The sequence below is a fragment of the Rhincodon typus genome, chromosome 4 (assembly GCF_021869965.1).
Source record: "Rhincodon typus isolate 14 chromosome 4, sRhiTyp1.1, whole genome shotgun sequence".
NCBI classification, from domain to species: domain Eukaryota; kingdom Metazoa; phylum Chordata; class Chondrichthyes; order Orectolobiformes; family Rhincodontidae; genus Rhincodon; species Rhincodon typus.
Genome location: NC_063335.1, coordinates 105,455,181 through 105,476,106, shown reverse-complemented (window position 1 = coordinate 105,476,106; position 20,926 = coordinate 105,455,181). Strand labels below are relative to the sequence as shown.

The following is a 20,926-nucleotide window of genomic DNA, read 5'->3' as shown; positions in this document are numbered from 1 at the left end:
AAGATCTGTGTGTATTACTCAGGCTTACAACAACCATTAGGAGCTGTGCATGGGAAATGAGGGCTGTTAATTTATGACCCCTTTGAAGGCAGAATAGCAGGGAGTGTGGAGGCAGTGGGGTGGGAATTGATGCAAAATTGGTCACCCGTCTATACAGCGCCACTCTAATACACCTTTACCTGTAGAAGGGGAGGCATCAGGAGGTTTGCTCACCCATGGGCCAAGTGAAGCCTTTTGGTGGCCAATTAATGATCATTTCAGACCCATAGCCTGCTGCCATGGGAATTTTACCCATGACAAGGGTGAACTGGTACCAAGTATCCAGCCCACCAGTAAAACCTGGGCAGTGGCCGGGCAAGTTAGGCGGGTGAGAGGAAGGAGAAGGGGGAAGGAATGGTCACCTTTTTGGGCCCTGTCCGTCAATCTGAAACTCATCATGTTTCCTCTTTAGCACCCCCCCCGCCCAATCCCAGCCCTTTTCACCCACTCCTGATGCTGCTGTTGAGACCATATACAGGGAACCTGAATGATCCAAAAGGCATCACAGGGTGGGCTGATCAACCCAAATGACTCCCCAGAGATCAAGAACAAACAATGTTTAGAACACCTACATATAAAAATCTCTAATGGATATGCAAATTCAAAAAAATGTACACCCGAGTATATTTCGAAGTCAACTTTTGAAGAGTAGCAGGGATGCACACTACAAAAGTCAAGAATAGTGGAAGTCCTTGAATAGATACATCTCAATATAGGCCACGTGACCAGAAGTCAGTTTTAAACCTGCATCTTAATTCCACATCAATTCACAATGGTAACCTACAATGGAAAAGTACTGGAACACTTACTCAAGGAAGTGAAATACTGATGTTAAAAAAAAAGGAAAAACAACATTTATTACTACACATGCTTTAAGCAGGTAAGATCATTAATTCCACCCACCAGCTCTCAAACGACATCGAAGCAGTGACCCCAGCATGGGCTGTTGAGATGAAGTAAAAGTAAAGCATGGCAAAACATGATTGTGAGTATCACTTTCTCATCAAATGTGCCAGATATGAAATCCCTGCTCGGAATAAATAGATTTTAATCTTACTCCAGCCAATGCTCACATGACAGAGTCTCCACAGTCTCACTGAAAAATGGTGAAAGCTAGCCCATGTGGTTTGGACAAGCCAACTGCCCACTTATCAAAACAGAGTTGCCCAAGATCATCTCTGCATATTGCGCATGCACACACACACAGTCAAAGGAAAAAAAAAGTCACTATTGAAATCCCCAGCAAGGAAGGGAAGGTTATTGAGGGAAACTGGTGTTGGCCCTGCTCCAAAGTCTCTATCACAACCTGACGAGGTTCAACAATAGATAAGATGTTTGCTTAGAGTAGTTGACAGCTTCATGAATTTCTGCAACTGCATTACATCAAGGGAACCCGAATTGCATTTTGACCAAAGTCTAATTTCCCTACCAGCTGGCATGGTCCCATAGTTGGTGGAAAAAGGCGAACGGACCTTCTGTGTATGTTTTCAAGACAATCCTTTGCAGGCAGGTCCAGCTCCTCTGCCAGGGCTCCCTGCCTCCACCCCAACGCCAGCAGGCCCTCGTCCTTCTGGTGAAAGCCTCCCAAAATCTTACACATGGGCCTCACTCAGCTGGTAGAATTCACACCTCCAAATCACAAATTTCAAGTGCCGCTTCAGGGCTCATTGAGCGCTGAACTCAAGGTTAAAATCTCTAGTTCGGAGGGAGGGTGTGCTGCACTGTCACAGGTGCCATCTTTCAGGTTAGACATCAAACTGGGGCTTGGCCGAATCAGAAAGATCTTGTGACATTATTCCGAAGAAGCGGAGGGGTGTCTCCCCAACTGTGCTACAATCATGTTTTGCCACAAGGCAGTAGTGCTTTACTTTTACTTCATCTCAACAGCCCATGCTGGGGTCACTGCTTCGATGTCATTTGAGAGCTGGTGGGTGGAATTAATGATCTTACCTGCTTAAAGCATGTGTAGTAATAAATGTTGTTTTTCTTTTTTTTAAAAATCAGTATTTCACTTCCTTGAGTAAGTGTTCCAATATTTATCCCTTGATCAACACTGATCATCTGGATATTATCACATTGTTGTTCATAGGGTTTGTCTATTACTTGCACATTTCTATATTACAGTGATAATACTTTGAAAATATTTCGTTGGCTGAAAAGCAATTTGCAACGTCCAATGACTGTGAAAAACACCATATAAATGGAAGTCCTTTTTCCTTTTTCCTTTTCTCAGGAAGCTAGCAGCTACTCTAGATCCTCTGAACAGAAAATAGGGCCAGAGTCATTTAAAGATGCCCAAGGCCTGAAATCTGAACAGGTCTTCAGCCCAACCCCACACCCCTGCTTGGGTTAAAATCTTAACTGGAGGGAAATGTTTATATGTTGAACATTACAGACAAAAGCCTCCGAGAAGTTAATGCTGCCCATGCAGGACTAGTGCGTACTTAACTACAATAGGTTCAGACTAAACAACTCTAAATGGATCAACACTCATTTGGAATAAAGTGAGGAGAAACGACCTTGACGGATGCTGAAATAATCAAGGGCTTATTCAGATCAAACTCTGATCATAAATATAAAATAACCAAAAGATCAGAGGGGCAAAACAAAGACGAGAAAAAAACATTACTGCAGAGACAAAACAGAACGCAAAGATTCTCAGTAACATTCAAATATGTAAATGGCTGAATATTCAGGATGGAAATTCTGAGGCAGGTAATTCACCTCCTGACTGCCCAAAGCCTCTCTACCATCCACAAGTCGGTCGTGTGATGGAATATTCCCCATTTGCCGAGATGACTGCAGCTCCAACAACACTCAAGAAGCTCAATACCATTTGGGCAAAGCAGCCCGCTTTACTGCCATCACATCCATAAACAATCAGTCCCTCCATCACGGATGATAAATAGCAACAGACCCTCCACAGGACGCATTGAAGCAACTCATCAAAGCTCATTAGACAACACCGCACTAACTCATGACCTCTATCACCTGGTATATGAGAAGCAGCAGATACATGGGGACACCGTCAGCCTCCAAGCCACCTCAGCATTCCTGACTTGGAAATATATCACCATGCCTTTATTGTTGCTGGGTCAAAATCTTGGAACTCCCTCCCTAACAGCAGCGTGAGGTATCCATACCACATGCTCTGTAACAGTTCGGGATAGCAGTTCCCTACTTTCTCGAGAGCAATTAGGGACAGGTGATAAATGCTGGTCCAGCCAGCGATGCCCATATCCCGAGAGTGAATTTTTAAAAAGTGCATGGCTTTTACAGCTTGTACAGTCCCAGTTGGAGTCAAACCTTACTGAAGTAATTTTGGTGGGCCAGAATTATACTAACCTTTACCAGAAGCTGTCCGGTTAATGCCCAGTTTTGAGAATTGGAATCCAAGTGAAATCAAATAAGGGCCATAGCGATAACTCTTTTACAGCTTTGAAGTTGCTGTCACTGCGTGAAAGTTTCATCACAAACAGAGGCAATTCCACCTCCTCTAAATGCCAGTTAACAATGAGCCTTTGTATTTTCACAGTAGATCTTTAGACAAGAATACATGTTACATTCTTACCTCAACGAAAATCAATCATTTGTGAAAATCAAATAAGAAAAAAACTGAATCTGGGTTAATTGAAGTTTTAACAATTTCCTTAAAAAACACTTACTTGGTCCACAGAACTTTAACAGCATGCTGTATGCATCTGCTTTGCAAAACGCTCAGGGATACTAATCCTACACTTATATGTCTGTAGTGTCACAATGGAACAAGACTGCCTTGCTTCATGACATTTCTCTGAGCCAGCAAAACAAAGAGATATTAAGTTTCCTGTCTTGGGAATTAAATCGCACATGACACAGCTACTATTTAAAGAACTGATAGTTGGAGGACAAATTCTTTAGATCACTTTTGCAAATAGCATGCAGCTATTTATCTTTTCCGTTTTTGCAACAAATCAATTCGTCGAAATAGCTGTTTGGCCGAGCGCAGCTTCTTCACTTTAAATATCGGAGGACTGCGCTCTGTAGCAAACAAGATTAAAAATTATTACACTGTTCCATTTCAGTTGAAAAGCCATTTTTACGCCCAGTTCATGTTAGTCCTAGAATTCCTGTATGATTTGTACCTCACATAACATTTGAGATAGTCTATTTTCTTCAGACTGTACAAATAATGATGCCACTTTGTACTTGGCATCTTCTGGGATGTTCATCATTTGCAAATCGATAAACGTGCAGTGGAAACTGAAGCAATAACAAGAACTTCGCAAAAAGTGTTTTGGCATGTTTTTGCTTGAAGAAGAGATACAAGGTCACGCATCCTTTTTGCAAAGGGCATAACATTGCACACCAATGTGATTTACTTATTTCCATGCATTTTTTTCATTCTTAAAAGAGCTTTTATTTCTTTAAAATTTTCACCAATCCTTTAGGCTTTGTACGCACTGAATGCTGTAAAACGCTCAGGGCAAATCTCTCCCGATCTGATGCTCGGTCACCTGTGATCAAAGCTATTTTTACTAAGGAGATCCTTGACTCATTAAACCATTTTGCTGATTGAGCTGTACACCCCCTGCAGGACAACCACCACAACTGATACGGTCAATTACGAGCATCAGTGAGCAGCCTCTGGGTCACGCATTTTCCTTGATTTCCCGCTGACCTCCCAGCTGAAATGTTCCAGAAATCACCAATAGGACTGAAACAAAGACTTTCAACTATACCAAGGCTTCATTTCACAGAATCATAGAATCCCTACAATGTGGAAGCAGGCCATTCGGCCCAGTGAATCCACACCAATCCTCCGAAGAGCATCCCACCCAGACCCACAACCCCACCCCTACCCTATCCCTGTAACCCTGCATCTCCCATGGTTAAGCTACCTAGCCTGCACATCTTTGGACTATGGGAGGAAACCAGAGCACCCAGAGGAAACCCATGCAGACGTGGGGAGAATGTGTGGAGTTTGCACAGTCACCCAAGGCTAGAATCAAACCTGGTCCCTAGCGCTGTGAGGCAGCAGTGCTAACCACTGGGCCACTATGCCATACCGGAGTGGTTTATGACTTTCTAATTCACACCACTACACTTCCACCTGAAATGAGGCAGGAGTTAAAATGGAGTCTGGAAAGTCATGCTCCTGTCTGAAGCTAGTCTCAATGTGCTTTTAACAGCCAAAATCGCACATGGCTTTAACATGTCTACTAATGACAAGTCCAAACACATTGACCGCACAATTTATATCTGAACATCGTTAAAATAGTTTCACCAATGTACCATCAAGTGAAACTTGTCCCAACAGCCATCTGTCTATATAGTTTCAATAACACGTCAATCCTAAAAATATATACTGACATTAAATTTAAACTTCTGATTGGAAGCCACCTGTCCATGTAGAACAGCTGACTTCTGTCCCAAGGGGATAGTCACACCTTGTTGGAAAACGAAATGACTAGATTCTTTGGATTCATTTACAATGGATTCCAATGTAAAAATATATAATCACTGATTTATATCGCAGAAGGGGGGCTATGCAGCCTATGTCTTGAATCAGCTCTACAAGATTAATCCTATTAGTTTCATTACCCTTGCCATTTTTACTCTTATGTGTCAAATATTTAGTTGACTCTAGACATATCTAAATCAGGTACAGAAGCAGAGGGAGCTGGACATGGATGCACACTAATTGAAGGTGTCAGAGCAGGTTGAGGAAGTGGTTAGTAAGTTATACAGAAGACTGGGCTCTGCAAATAAAAGCAGGGAACCTACAATTAACTTTAAAAAAAAATGTTTTTTTTGTCTCCACTGGAGAATTGTGTCCAATTCTGAGCACTAAACTTTATAAGTGATCAGGGTGTAGAATATATTTACAAGATTGGTTCCAGTGAAGAGGGATTTCCTTTACTTGGATTGTTTGAAGCAGCTCTGGCTACTTTCCCTAGAGATGGGAAGTTTAAAGACCTCCACACATAGGAGCAGAGGTAGGCCATTTGGCCCATCGAGTCTGCTCCAATTTCAGGGAGATCGCAGCTAATCGAATAATTCTCAACTCCACTTCCTGCCTTTCCCTTATTATCCTTGATTCCCTTACTGAGTAAATATCTGTTTATCTTATATTTATTGATAATGTTCCTGTGAAGAGCCTAGATCCAACACCTGGGGAGGTGATAGCTTAGTGGTATTATCGCTGGACTATTCATTCACAGACTCTGATAAGATTCTGGGGACTAAGATTCAAATCCTGCCACCAGCAGATGGTGGAATTTGAATTCAATAAATATCTGGAATTAAGATTCTAACAATGACTATGAATCCATTGTTGATTGTCAGGGGAAAAGCCCACCTGATTCACTAATGTCCTTTACAGAAGGAAACTGCCATCCTTACCTGTTCTGGCCTACATGTGACTCCAGACCCACAGCAACATGGTTGACTCTTAACTGCCCTTTGGGCAATAAGTGATGCCCTCATTCTGTGAGTGAGTAAAGGACTATACTTTTATGACACTAAAAATGTGCAATCTAAATGCAAGACTTGCTCAGTTTTCCTGGTCAAGGGATCAGATTTTCTATATCCAGGTTGAGAGTGGCTCTGCTCCAGAAGCCTGTGTCTTGGGAATCTACAAGGTGATTAGACAGTCTGCATTTTGCCTTCCTTCAACTGGTTTCCTTTAGTTGCTTGTCCACTCTGCAACTAAAACCACATCTGGCAAGGGATATCCATGAGGAAGCCAACTGCAGATGTTCTGGAAGCTAGGCACTGAGCCTACTTAGCAGAGGGGGAGAAAAAGCAAACATGAACCAAGAAAACGCTGGAAACAGTAACAGAAAATGCCGGAGAAACTCACCAGGTCTGGCACCATCTGTGGAAAGAGAAAGTTAACGTTTCAGGTCCAGTGACACTTCTTCAGAACTGGGAGAAAGAAAGGCTAATAGTGGGGACCATAAGTCAGAACGAAAAAACAAAATGACCTGAGCTGCTAGTTGCCTGCCACTTCGGCACATCGTGTTCCCTGGCCAATATCTCGGTCTTGGTCCTACTGCTATGCTCTAGGGAATCTCAGCACAAGCTGGAAGAACACCACCTCATTTTCCGCTTCGGGACTCTAGCCTTCAGAACTCAGCATCAAGTTCAATAGTTTTAGAACTTGAACAACATCTTCTATGTCCTTACCCACTTCCACACCCCGGGAAGCCATGGGATGTGAAGCCATGGGCCACTTTTAGCACAGCCAGCCCTTTTTCACCTACTAATGGTCCCCATTATCAGCGTTTCATTCTCCCTGGCATATTATCATCTATCCCTTTGTCTGCCTAACTGTCATTCTCTCTACCTCTCTCTGGGCTCCATCCACACTTATCCGCTCACTCCTTTCCCCAGTCCCCTGTTTTCAGTATATATACACCACCTTTTCCTAGCTACTATCTGTCCTTAGTTTCTCCAGCTATTTCTGTTTTCACTTCAAATCCTCAGCATCTGCAGTTCTTGGCTTTAAAAAGCTGTAACAACTATTTCAAAATACAGCGATGTCTTCTGATAGGACTGTGCAGTTCTCCATGAAAGAGAAGCCCGACAGCCATGTTATTGAGATATTCCAAAGGAGAAATAAAAGTCATCACCAAATATTCAGAAAAGAAATAATTTTCTGCACATACATTTGGAATTGCTACAGATTCGTTTGGAACTAATTTTTTTTTTGTCATTTAATCTCAGTACATGGACCAAACTGCTTTTATTTTCTGTCACAAGTTGCGAAGCAAGTTATGGTGTGGGGCTGTCTTCCTGAAAGCCATCTGAGAACACATGGCAAAACAAACATGTAGTGGGAGACTGGAATTACTTGTAAAGTGGGCAGCTAGGGAAGGCAGGCTGTCACTCATGAAGGACATTAGTGGCCCATTTATACTTTTACAGCAATGCAGCAGCTATCTTTTCCTTGTAAATTGTTGGTATTGACCTATACCTATCCAGTTATTTTAGCGTTTCTCACCAGGTTCATCCAAAGTTGAGAGTGAATCAGCATCGTCCTTTACTGCCAATATCAGTGGATCATCATCAACAGGAAAGAAAAACTGGATTAGGAAGAAACAACTTGCTCCCACCCTCTTCAAGCTAAGCAATACAAGTTAACATTATCCTGAATTCAACTCCACAATTTAACGATAGAATCATCAAACCACAAACATCAACATGCTTTCTCTCATCACAGATGCTAACAGACCTGCTCAGTATCTCCAGCACACTGTTCATAATCTCACTTATTTACCACATTGACCTTTGAGCCCAAGTTCAGAAATGCTGGCTTTCAACACCCACCCCCCCACCACAACCACCACCACCAATAGAAACACAGTAGATACAGGTATGAGAGATCATAGTTTGCTGACATCTCTTCATTTTGGTACCAAAAAGCATGTAAGAATGCAAGACATTATTTACAGGTCACTTTGTTATTGAGAAAAATGAAGCAGTAACATATAACCTACTCTCTCTCCAGGTTTAGTTTTCATTACACTACCGGCTCGGATCTTATTGCATTACGATGGAGGCCAATTCTTAAATCCTTAAATCTTGTTAGGTGGTTTAAGTTGTCAGGCACTGCTCAACAGTGAGAGCAGTGTATGTTGTCACCAACAGGGCGTTAACAATACAGAACCACAATGAGGAAGCAAAGTCCAGTTCCCCGACAATCAGGATTTCGAGCAATAACTCCAATAATTTAAAAGAATATCAAAATCAAAAACAACTCACATGGTTACCCCAGTTCTTAGGAAATCTGGGTTACTTTTCTCATTGAAGAATTAATCGTCAAGTGAATAGCTTTTTTTCAGAAAGTTGCTCCTGGAACCCATGTAAAGAAAAGATATGGGACGTTGACATGCGTAATTTTAAGACTAACCAGGAAGTTGTTCAACACAAGAAGTCCCTTTCTTACTGCTAATAATAGTTTTGAGGATATACCGTCAGATTGTTTTCTTTAAATAAGGGAAGCTGGGCCTAGTTCCTTTTCACACAAATATTTAAACTTTAAATCACACAGCATTGACGAATTCCCACTTCCCAAACTGAAGAGCTCCAGGGAGACAATGAGAAGCCAGAAACCCATCAGTGCAAGGACTCACATGCTCTGGTTTCACGTTAATGCAACTCATCACACTGAGGAAGTCTCAGAAAGAGATGCAGAAGCTGCAGAGCACTTGATGCCCTTCAGATTCTGAAAAGCAACTTAGAAATTGCAAGACAATGATTGGGACGTTTATTGATGCTGAGATATTGTGAAATGAAAAGTGGAAGTTGCCACAATCCCAGGCGCTACTCTCTTATTAAAGTGAGGGAGACACACAATAAGTGCGGAGTTTCACGAGAGTCTCCGCACTTCAGGTGAGGGGCACATTTGAGATGGTGGGATTTTCATGGTGACCTCAGCCGATGCAGGAATTGAACCCACACTTTCACTTCGTTTGCAAACTATCCATCTAGCCAACTCAGCTGTCCAAACCCCTGCCCAAGATCTCAAACTCCAAAGAAAAGATTGAAAAAAAACACCAATGAAAACAACCTAATGGAGACATTTGATATTCCACAAACATAAAATAAGTCCTTCAGGGCAAGACAGGGTGTCTAGAGTAATTAGTTTCTCACTAACTATGGTGAGTCTGTGGAATTCTCTCCCACAGATAGTGGTTAGGCCAAAACATTGCATGCCTTCAAGAGGGAGTTGGATAAAGTTCTTAGGGCTAAAGGTATGGGGAGCAAGCAAGAACAAATTGGATGATAACCATGATCTTACTGAATGGTGGAGCAGGTTCAAAGGGCTGAGTGGTCTACTCTGCTCCGATTTTCTGTTTCTATTAAAATTAAAGTCCAGTTACCTCTTTCAAGAAAGTGGAACTTTTTAAGTGTTTTTACAGTGGGACTAACTTGTGGAGGATCACGGAATCATTCACTGCGGCTCCTTGATTTTCACGTTTATGTGCACATTCGCAAATTTCAAAAGTTGCTGTCAATTTCATAGAAGTAGCAACAACAGGAACAGACAGTTTCAGCACCACTACAACTGCTTAACCCAGTCAGAGTAAGTTTAGGAAATGAATATTGTGAAAGCAAAAGATTACTGCAATACTTTGCATGCGTTTCTGTGCAAGGAAAGCCCCATAAATCATTCAATTCTTGGGGACTCCATTGATGATGGGAAGTCTCAGTTGCCCAAGTGCTATAATCACAGAATGTATTTACTGTACTGCATGCAGGTGACATCAAATGTCTTTCATTTTATCCCCCCCAAAAAAACCGAAAGAACTGCAGATGCTGGAAAATCTCAGCAGGTCTGGCATCATGTGTGGAGAGAAATCAGAATTAATGTCTTGGGTCCAGTGACCCTTCTTCAGAACCGATGGTAGCTAGGATAAGAATGGTTTTAAACAGAAAGTGGGGTGGGGGGAGTAAATGGTAAGTGGAGATAGAGCCTGAAGAGAGAGAAAAGCAGTCCCCTTTGCTTCCTTGACAGCCTTCCTTAGGGACTGTTGTCTCTGGGACACCCTGGTCCACTCCTTCTTTACTCCCAAAATGTCCCCATAGCTCCACGGCACCTTCTCTGGCAACTGCAGTAAATGTGACACCTGCCCATTTACTTCCTACCTCCTCAGTATCCCAAACACACCTTCCAGGTGAAGCAGCACTTTACCTGCACTTCACTTATTCTAGTCTACTACATTCACTGCTCACAGTGTGGTCTCCTCTACATCGGGCAAACGAAGCATAGACTGGGTGACTGCTTTGCAGAACATGTACATTCTGTCCATAAAAAAGACCCTGAGCTTCCTGTTGTCTGCCACTTCAACACTCCACCCTGTTCCCTGGCCAACATCCCTGGCCTGCTGCAGTGCTTCAGCGAAGCTCAGCACAAACTGGAAGAAGAGCAACTTCATTGTCTGCTTGGGAACCCTGCAGGCTTCTGGACTTAATGTTGAGTTCAACAATTTTAGAGTTTGAGCACCTTTCCCCATGCTTTCCCCCACCTGAGACACCAGGCCTTGGCACATGGGCTGCTACCACACACTACCAGCTACAAATAGTCCCCGTTAGCAACTACTCATTTCCCCAGACTGACCGTTACCCACTCCTTTGTCTGTCCAACTGTTTTTCTCTCTCTTTGGGCTCTATCTCCACCTATCGTTTACTCCTTACCACCCAAGCCCTACCCCATCTTCTGTCTAAAAACTACCCTTTTCCTAGCTACCATCAGTTCTGAAAAAGGGTCCCAGGACCCGGAACATTAACTCGGATTTCTCTCCGCACATGCTACCAGACCTGCTGAGCTTGTCCAACAGTTTCTGTTTTTGTTTTATTTTATCCCCTCCAAGTCAGGTGGGACACAGAGTCTGAGAAACACTCCAACCCCAACCTGCACAAGTTGCTGCTGTGGAGAGACAGGAATTTAACATATTTAAGAGTGGGCATCCACAGTGCGATCAGGGCAGCCTTCCCACTATGTTAACATTTACTGATGGTGTACAAGCTTCGTAGGGTTTGAGAGACTCAGCAATGAAAATGGAGGTAGAAGATATTGGTCGCGAGAGTCAGGATAGCTCCTCTTTTCCTGGGCACACTCTCTTCCTGCCTCCACATGGATATACATTCCCTTCCCCTCCTCAAACACCACCCAATCTAGTCCCAAAACTTTTCCCCTTCCTCCCCTCTTCTCAGTCTCCATTATGGGTGCAGTTTTGCTCCAAACCCAGGGTGGACATTCACACGAGTCAGGAGGCAGCCATGACCATGGGGGGCAAGGGTTAAGAATTCTGTCACACACAAGAATCATTCAACCTTTACATTCAGCACCCCTCCCCAGTTCCACCATGCAGGTCTGCACAAGCTTCTCACAGTTCTGATGAAAATAGAACCTACTTAAAATACAAGATCCGATTTTGTCTTTCACAAAGGGACTTGTCGCTGTTGCACATTTGTCATGTTTGGTAAAAGGCTTCTTAAAATGCAGTTGGCCACGTCATCTATATTAAGCTCAGATAAAAGGAGTCATAATGGACTCTGCTGCTTCTAGATACAAACCTTTAGTATTTTGTGCATCACAAAAAGGAACTATCCATTCATGAACTAAACAGGAGATACAAACAGATTTACATACATTTGGTTTGCGTGTCAAAATCACATTAAAATGTATGGTGCTACTGAGGGAACCATGTGGGGAATTCATTCAAATTTCCAATAGATAAAGTTTCTCCGTAGAGTCAGAATTTCCCAACGTGTGATGCCTTGGCATCCCCAATGAGAAACTAAAATCATCATTAAAATGTTAGTTTTTATTTCACATAGTCTTCAAAACAGCTGAAGTTAAAACGAAAGCCCTGCTTCCTTCCAAAAACCACAAAGAGAAATTGAAAATGAATCTCATGTCATGAAGGCCATGTGGGAGTTACATCATCTGAATGAAGTGAAAGGAGTCACATTGCCTTATAAAGCAAACCAAATAAATCTGTACAATAGGTAACAGATCAGAGTCTTTGGTCTAACTGCAAACTTAATTGTACACCATCAAATTCTCAGCAGGTTCGAGAGACTTACCACCCATTTCTATTTTGCTGAACAGTACTGTACTGAGATTTTCATGTTGGTTCCCCATTAGCACTGCATTGAGGAAACCCATTTAAAATGATCTCAAAGAAGATATCAGATCTTGCATTTATATGATACTTCTCACATACTCAGGACATTTCATAGTGCTTTCTTTTCATTCATAGGATGCAGGCATTGCTGGCTGGGCTAGGATTCATTGCCAATCTTGAATTGCCCAAAGGGGATTTAAGAGTCAACCACATTGCTGTGGGCCTCGAGATCAGACTAGGTAAGGTCAGCAGATTTCATTCCTTAACAAAGAACATTTACACCAATCACCAGTGGTTACATCATTAGAGTCATAGAGTCACACAGCATGGAAACAGACCTTTTGGTCCAATCAGTCCATCCCGAACATAATCCCAAACCAAACTAGTCCTACCTGCCTGCTCCTGACTCATATCCTTCCAAACCTCTCCAATTCATTTACTTATCCAAATGTCTTCCTAATATTTTAATTGTGCCCACATCCACTGCTTCCTCAGGACTTCAAAGCTAATAAAATACTTGTGAAGTACAGTCCTGTAGGTAAACAGAGTCATCTGGCTAGGGAAGATGTGGCCATATATCATAGTTTTCAGCCCTCCCTGATAAGAGAAAGGATTGTCTGCCTAGGAACATCATGTCATTGGTCATGAGTTCTGTGGGTCATTGTGTGGCTGATGAGCCTGATCCTAGAGCCACATCTCCGACCTCATATTTGGCAGGTGTTTCTGGGAGGTGGCAGTCGTCCTTGGCCTCGAGACGATTAGTATTTCTTTTTCCAGCTCGTTTTCCGTACTTACTCTTGTTTTTAGATGTTCTCACAGAATTGTGTCCTTTCACACAGGAAGTTCCTCCAAGTCAGTTTCTTCTGAGTGAAGGAACTCCCACACCTTGACCTCTATATTGCATTTCTTGAAGGAAACCTTCATGGAGTCTTTGAAGAATTTCCTTTGTCTTCCTATCAATGAAGTGCCTTCTTGAAGCTGGGTGAAAACGATTGGTTTTGGTAGTCAGGACTCAGGCATCCTGAGCACATGGCCGGCCCAGGGGCGTTGGTTTTGGATGATCATGGCCTTAATGTAGGTGCTATTGGCTCCTTCAATGACGCTGATGCCTATCTGCCCAGCTGATGTGGAGAATACATCTCAAACAGCATTTTTAAAAAATTCATTCACGGTATGAGGGCATCACTGACCAGGCCATCATTTATTACCCATCCCTAATTGCCCAAAGGGCAGTAAAGAATCAACCACAATGCTGTGGATCTGAAGTCACATGTAGGCCAGATGAGGTAAGGACAACAGTTTCACTCCCTCAGGGACATTAGTGAACCAGATGGGTTTCTCCTGACAATTGATTAATGATCATCATTAGACTCTTAACTCCAGACTTTATTGAATTCAAATTCCACCATCTGCTGCGGCAGGATTAAAAACCCAGGTTCCCAGAACATTACTGGGTCTTTGGACTAACAGTCCAGCAACAATATCAATTAGCCATCCCCTCCCCTACTAGTACTTTGCTAAGGCCTTAACATCTGGCCTATGCACAGTCCACGTTTTGGAGCCAACTAGAAGAACCGGAAGGATTACTATCTCATACACAAGGTTGTTTGTATCAGAAACAGATATCACAGTCAAAGAATTTCATCCGGAGGTGTGTGAAGGGGTGCTCACAGATTGGTCCTTGCGTCAATGTCAGCCTTAGGATGAGAGGTGGCTCCTTAATGGAGGGATAGACCGGAACATTTTTTCTCACTTTATTCATTCAGGGGATGAGGGTGTCGTTGGCTAGGCCAGCATTTATTGTCCTTCCCTAATTGCCCAGAGGGCAGATATAAGTCAACCACATTGCTGTGGGTCTGAAGTCACATGTAGACCAGACCAGGTAAGGATGGCAGTTCATTCCCTAAACGACATTAGTGAACCAGATGTCTTTTTCCCAATAATCGGCAATGGATTCATGGTCATCATTAGACTTCTAATTCCAAATTTTTATTAAATTCAAATTCCACCATCTGCTGTGGTAGGATTTGAACCCAGGTCCCCAGAACATTACCAGGGTCTCTAGATTAACAGTCCAGCGATAATACCACCAGGCTATTGCCTCCTCTTAACTTGCTCTCAGATAGGTTGGTGGCTGAGACCAATTCTTTGGTATGCTTCTGTGAGGAACATAAGGAACAGCACAAGCTGTGACCATAGCCATCCAAGTCAGACCACGCCCACATACTGAATAAAAAGCAAAATACTGCACATGCTGGAAATCTGAAATAAACACAGAAAATGCTACAGAAACTCAATAGAGCTGGTAGCATCTGTGCTACCAGAGAAATAACATTAATGTTTTGAGTCTAGTATGACTCCTTCAGAAGGATTACCTACAACAAAGTCAAAAAAAGGTACATGCCTGAGAAAAATGTTCCAATCAAGGAACTGATTTCTATCGCAATTGATGCCTGGCACAAATGTAGACTTTGCTGCATTTTTCAGAAATGGCGTTGAATTTTCCTTTATGTCAATTATCACTGTATATTCCACTAGTGAGTAAAGTTATGGGCTTTTCTCATGAAATGTAAGTGATCAAAATTGTAAACTCAATCCGAGCAAGAGCCCTTCTGCACCTATTGTATGAACCCTTGTTCAAACTCAGTGCTGCCTGTGGGCAGCTAATTTGTCACACTGATGTGATGTCGTTAAGATGAGTGATGGTCCTGTAAAGATTTATTGATCTGATGCTTGAAATCATCACTTTCCTTACATTAAGTAATGAAGTGTGCAGCAAGCTGTCATGGAATGCACGGTTATTCAACTTTAAGTCAAATCTCAAATAGTAGTGCCCAAGGGTTTGGTGGATGCCCAGTAAGCCTTGATGCATCGTGTAGATGGATCACACTGCCGTTACTGTGCATCAAACAATCCGGCTGCTTTGTCCAGGATAGTGTCAAGTTTCATGAGTGTTACTGGAGCTGCAATTGGGGAGTATTCCATTACACTCCTGACTTGTGCCTTTTGGATGGTGGACAAGCTTTGGGGAGTCAGAAGGTGAGTTACTCACTGCAGTATTCCTAGCATGTAACCTGCTCTTGTAGCCACGGTCTTTATGTGAATAGTCCAGTGTGGTTCTGGTCAATGGTAACCCCACATTGTTGATAGTGGGGACCAATAGTTGATAGTTCTGAGGAAGGGTCACCAGACCCAAAACGTTAACTTTGATCTTTTTCTTCACAGATGCTGCCAGACCTGCTCAACATTTCCAGCAACTTCTATGTTTGTTGTTGTTGTTCATAGTGGGGAGTTAGTGATGGTAATAGCATTTAATGTCAAAGGGGAATGGTTAGATTCTCTCCGGTCATTGTCTGGCACTTGGGCAGAACAAATTTAACTTGTCACTTCTCAGCCCAACCCTGGATAATTGTCCAGATCTTGTTGCATCTGGACATGGATAACATTAGTATCTGAGGAATCAAATATTGCTGAACATTATACAATCAATGAATAGCTCCACTTCCAACCTTAACATTGGAGAGAAGGTCATTAATAAAGCTCCTGAAGGTGGTTATGCCTAAGAAATAACTTAAAAGCTGTGACATATCCTGGAACATCCTTCAACAACCATAACCATCTTCCTCTGTGCTGGGTATAACTCAAACCAGTGCAACGTCTGCTCCCATTCTGCCCCCTGGAATGCAGTTCTTTTATCCATGTTTGAACCAAGGCTGTAATGAGATCAGGAGCGGAGTGGCCCTGGCAGAACCCAAACTGGGCGTCACTGAGCAGGTAGTTGTTGAGCAGGTGCTGCTTGATAGCGCTGTTAATGACACCTTCCATCACTTTACTGATGATCGAGAGTAGATAATGGGGTGGTCATTGGCTGAGTTGGATTTGTCCTGCTCTGTGTACAGGACATACCTAGGCAAATCTTCTCACTGTAGGGTAAATGCCAGTGTTGTAACTACACCAAAACTGCTTGGTTAGGGGTGCAGGAGATTCTGGAGCACAAGTTTTCAGTACTTTTGCTGGGGCCTATAGTCTTTGCCTTATTAAATGCCTTCAGCTATATTGACTGAATCAAATTGGCTGAAGACCAGCATCTATGATGCTGGGGAATCTCTGGAGGAGGCCTAGACGGATCATTTACTCAGCACTTCTGGCTGAAGATTGTTGCTAATGCTTAAGACTTATATTTAAGGATGGGGATATTTGTGGAGCCTCCTCTTCCAATGACTTAGAGCAAAGAACAACACAGCACAGGAACAAGCCCTTCGGTCCTCCAAACCTGTACCGCCACATTTTGACCTTCCATACTAAAACTATCTTCATTTACAGGATCCATACCCCTCTATTCCCTTCCTATTCATGTATTTGTCTAGGTGTTTCTTGAACGCTGCTATTGTGTCTGCTTCCACCACCTCCTCTGGCAGCGTGTTCCAGGCACTCACCATCCTGTGTGTGAAAAACGTGCCTCATTCATCGCTTTTAAACATTCCCCCCTTGCACTTTGAACCATGCTGTTTATCGCTAATAAGTCCATTTGCTTCTAAATGTGTATAGATCTTGTCCCCAAGAATAATTTCCCTACCACCATCATGAGACTCACACGCCTGTAATTTCCAGGATTATCCCTGCTACCCTTCTTACACAGTGGGACAACATTGGCTATTCTCCAGTCCTCTGGTACCTCACCTGTGGCTTGTTTAATTGTCCATCACTATTCATGCATTGATGTGGCAGGACTGCAGAACTTAGATCTGATCCAATGGCTGTGAAATTTCTTAGCTCTGTCTATCATTTGCTGTTTGGCACAAAACTCCGACTGTATACCCAGCTGTGTAACATGGTGCCACCATCTCTGCTAGGCTTGTTCTGCTGGTGGGACGGGACATATCTAGGGCTGGTGACGGTGGTGTCTGGGACATTGTCTGTAAGGCATGATTCCGTGAGTATGACACCATTAGACTGTTGCTTAACAGGTCTGTGAGACAGTTTTCCTAACTTAGGCACTAGCCCCCAAATGTAGATGAGAAGGACTTTGCAGGGTTGACCAGACTCTTTGCCATCGTCATTTCCGGTGCCTAGGTCAATGCCAGGGTGTACGTCTGGATTCAGACCTTTTTCTTGTGATTCTGTAACAGCTTGATGCAACTCAGTAACTTGCTCTACCATTTCAAAAGACGACTAAGAGAGTCAATCACATTGCAGTAGGTCAGGAGTCACATTGTTCAGATCAGATAGGGATGGAAAATTTCCTTCCCTGCTTGCACCAATCAACAATGGAATTAAATACATAACGGTGTCCAAAATATTTAAAACAAATTCAAACCCCCATCCCCAGATCACTGCCCAGTTCTCTGGATTGCCAGTCCAAGTACAATACCACTGTGCCATTGCCCCCTGATTGAGATCTTTGGTAGGTGAGTGATGGGATATGGTAATTTGAACAGCATCGAAGATTGGGAATGCAGTTGCTGCCATACAGCATTTGAAGATGCACTCACTGACCCTAACCACTTGAGAGAGATCCTTGATCTTCTTGCAACACTGTATCCAGCTTTGAGGCTTCTCTTCAGCCATTGGCTTCCAAGACTATTTCTCCCTCCACCTTTTTACTCTGAGTCTAAAGTCACAGCCCACATTTCCCCACCCCAGGTATACAGGACATTTCCCCTCTTTTCTACATCTAACACCAAGGCCTCAAGTGCAGTGTTGAAAAGCCCTGGAACCCAATCTCTCCCACATTGTGCCATTTCACTGTTTGCCAGGTGAGTCAGGCTCACTTCCTCCCCATCTCCCTGTTCTTGCTTCAGCCACAATGTACTTCCCATTTAAGAGGTGTGGATGTGTGGTGCTGGAACGTAATGAATGTTAGGCCCTGATGATGCACAGCTAGTGCTGGTTGAACAGGAAGCTTTCTAAATGAGCAGGCAGCACCAACTCGGCTTGGTGCCAGTGTTTCAATCAATGGAGAAGGGTTAATCACTCCGTGAACCTCACAGTGGCCGTGCAATTTAGTTGTCTCCAAATCTGTCAGACAACAACGTATTGAAATTCCATTTAAACTCCTCCTTGATTGATTAAATCTGGGCATATGTTACTTGTAACACATTAAAGCTCTCTACTGTAATCCTCTAACTTCCACTTGAGGATGTTTGACAAATGCTCTAAGATGTATATTCCCATTCTAAAAACAAATGAATAGACTTCAAAGAAAGTCTAAGAGAGAAGTATTTTGAGAGATTAACAACTGCAGCCAGATTTAAAGCAAATCATTGGATTGAAAGGATAAAGGATAACTCCATCACTGACTGCTAATGGTAAGACTGTAAGTGAGCAATACAAACTAGGAGTTTCCATTGCAGATCTTCGATGGTTTCACTGCTCTCTATCAATTTGGCTATACTGGAATTAACTTGAGCCCAGGGATCCTGACCAGAGAAAGGACTTCTGGTCTGGAATTATACTCCCGAAAGCTACCCTGGGAATGGTAGCAGTAATTTCTCTGACAGGCTGTGAGTGAAGAGGCAAATGGTACAGAACATGGGCTATGGACATTAATTTTGTTTAAATGGTAGCACTTTACTCTCCGACATGTCTGACCTCAACTTATTACTTCAGAATTTAGCTCCTGATCTGATCCCCTCTATGTAATCTGCACTCAGTCAATCCCAAAGGTTACCCAACTCCAAGCTCTCCCTTGCGTGGAATCCAACTTGTCGTTGCCCCTGGCTTCAACCTTTTCCCTGCTCATAAATTCCAACTTGTCCAGAACTCTATCGCCTCATCCTATCCCATATAAAATGCCTCCCCCTCTTAACCTCGCTTGTTTCTCGCCTTCTCTACAGCTGTAATATTGTACTCTTTGCTCTGTTCTACTACCCTAATGCACTTTGTATGGTATGACTGGTCTGGATTGCATGCTAAACACACCTTTTCACTGTACCTAGGTACATGTGACAAGAATAAATCAAATCAAAATCAAAACCAAATCAAATCTAAACCAATACTGAGTTGGGGTGGATCCCTGTCTCGCTGTATAGATTATAAAATCTCTTCAAAACAAATGTTCCCGTTTTTCCTTCTGACGTCAGCAACTTCTCCAGCCCAATTTCTTGTAACCTCAACCTATTGGATAGTCCCATCCCATCAAGGCCATTAATGGGAGTCTCCTGAATTTAATCTCTTCCTACTCTTCACCATCAAAAGACTCCTTGAAATTTAAAAGGAATTTTTTAATCAGCCTCTCTAACAATTCCAACTCTGAAACCTAAAAACAGCTCTGAAGGATGTGTTGCTACATTTGAAAAGGTACAAGAATTCTAACTTGTTTTTGTTATTTGCTCTCTTTGTTCGGGATGAGATTGAAGACTCCACCAAACTATGAAAAATAGAAAGGAAGTCCCTCGGTGCTCTTGCCATCTAGCCATTCTGCCTCCTCAAACATAACCAAAAAATTTACATTAAACTGATCCCTTTATTTTGGCGTGTGTATATAGTGTCCATCACTAATTTCCCTGAAGACAAGACTCAACCATATAATATGAAACTCAGTCGAATGTATCTTGTGACTGGGTGACAGTGACAGGTTTCATTTCCTGAAGGGTTTTTTTTGTTATAAATACCCAACTCGTGTTACTGAACAGCGGTTCACAAGTTTGTTTCTTGGTGCCAACCAACAATCAACAAATGTCTTTGAATTTAATTTCACAACTTGCAATGGGTGGAATTTGAATTCACCACCTCAGCATCATTGGTACAATAGCTTAACTCAAGGCAACTGCACCCATTACTGTGTGCTGAAAATAATCGTGCTTTGCTTTAAAAAAAAATTAGGCTATATAACAATTAATGTGGAAAATAGCCCAAAACACTTTACAGAAACATGAGGAAAAATGTCATTGGGCTTAAGAATATTCACAATCAGTGGCCATGGGAATGGCGGAAATAGTATAAGCAGGGACGTCGAGATATAAAGGGAATTCCAAGGGGTGGAATCTAGACAGATGAAGGAATACCATTAATTGTGTGAAGAGGAGAAAGGAGGTACATAGAGGAACTAGGGGTCAGAGTACCAGATGTAATGGCAACAAGTGCAAATATTGAGGTAGAGGTTTTCAGAGATTAACACCGAACTTGAAGTGCTGGGGCATAAGGGACTAACCTACGGCAGCAAAATGTGAGGGACAAGACTGACTCAGTACAAAACGGGATACACACAGCAGAATTTTGGATCAGCTGAAGATTATGCAGAGTGGATCAATAGAGACTGGCCAAAA

The 20,926-nt window shown here is 42.7% G+C and overlaps 1 protein-coding gene across 4 annotated transcripts in view; it reads right to left on the bottom strand.

Moving 5' to 3' along the window:
• The window catches only part of LOC109922972 (rho GTPase-activating protein 28-like), a 171,223-nt gene that overhangs the window by 126,794 nt on the left and 23,503 nt on the right, over positions 1-20,926 (bottom strand). The window contains exon 1 of one of the 4 annotated variants that reach the window (XM_048596360.1): positions 3,705-3,791. The exons of the other annotated variants lie outside the window; for them this stretch is intronic. The gene's annotated coding sequence lies outside the window, so the exon portion shown is untranslated. Of the gene's footprint in view, positions 1-3,704; positions 3,792-20,926 lie in introns of those variants that run through there. 4 annotated transcript variants of the gene reach the window in all.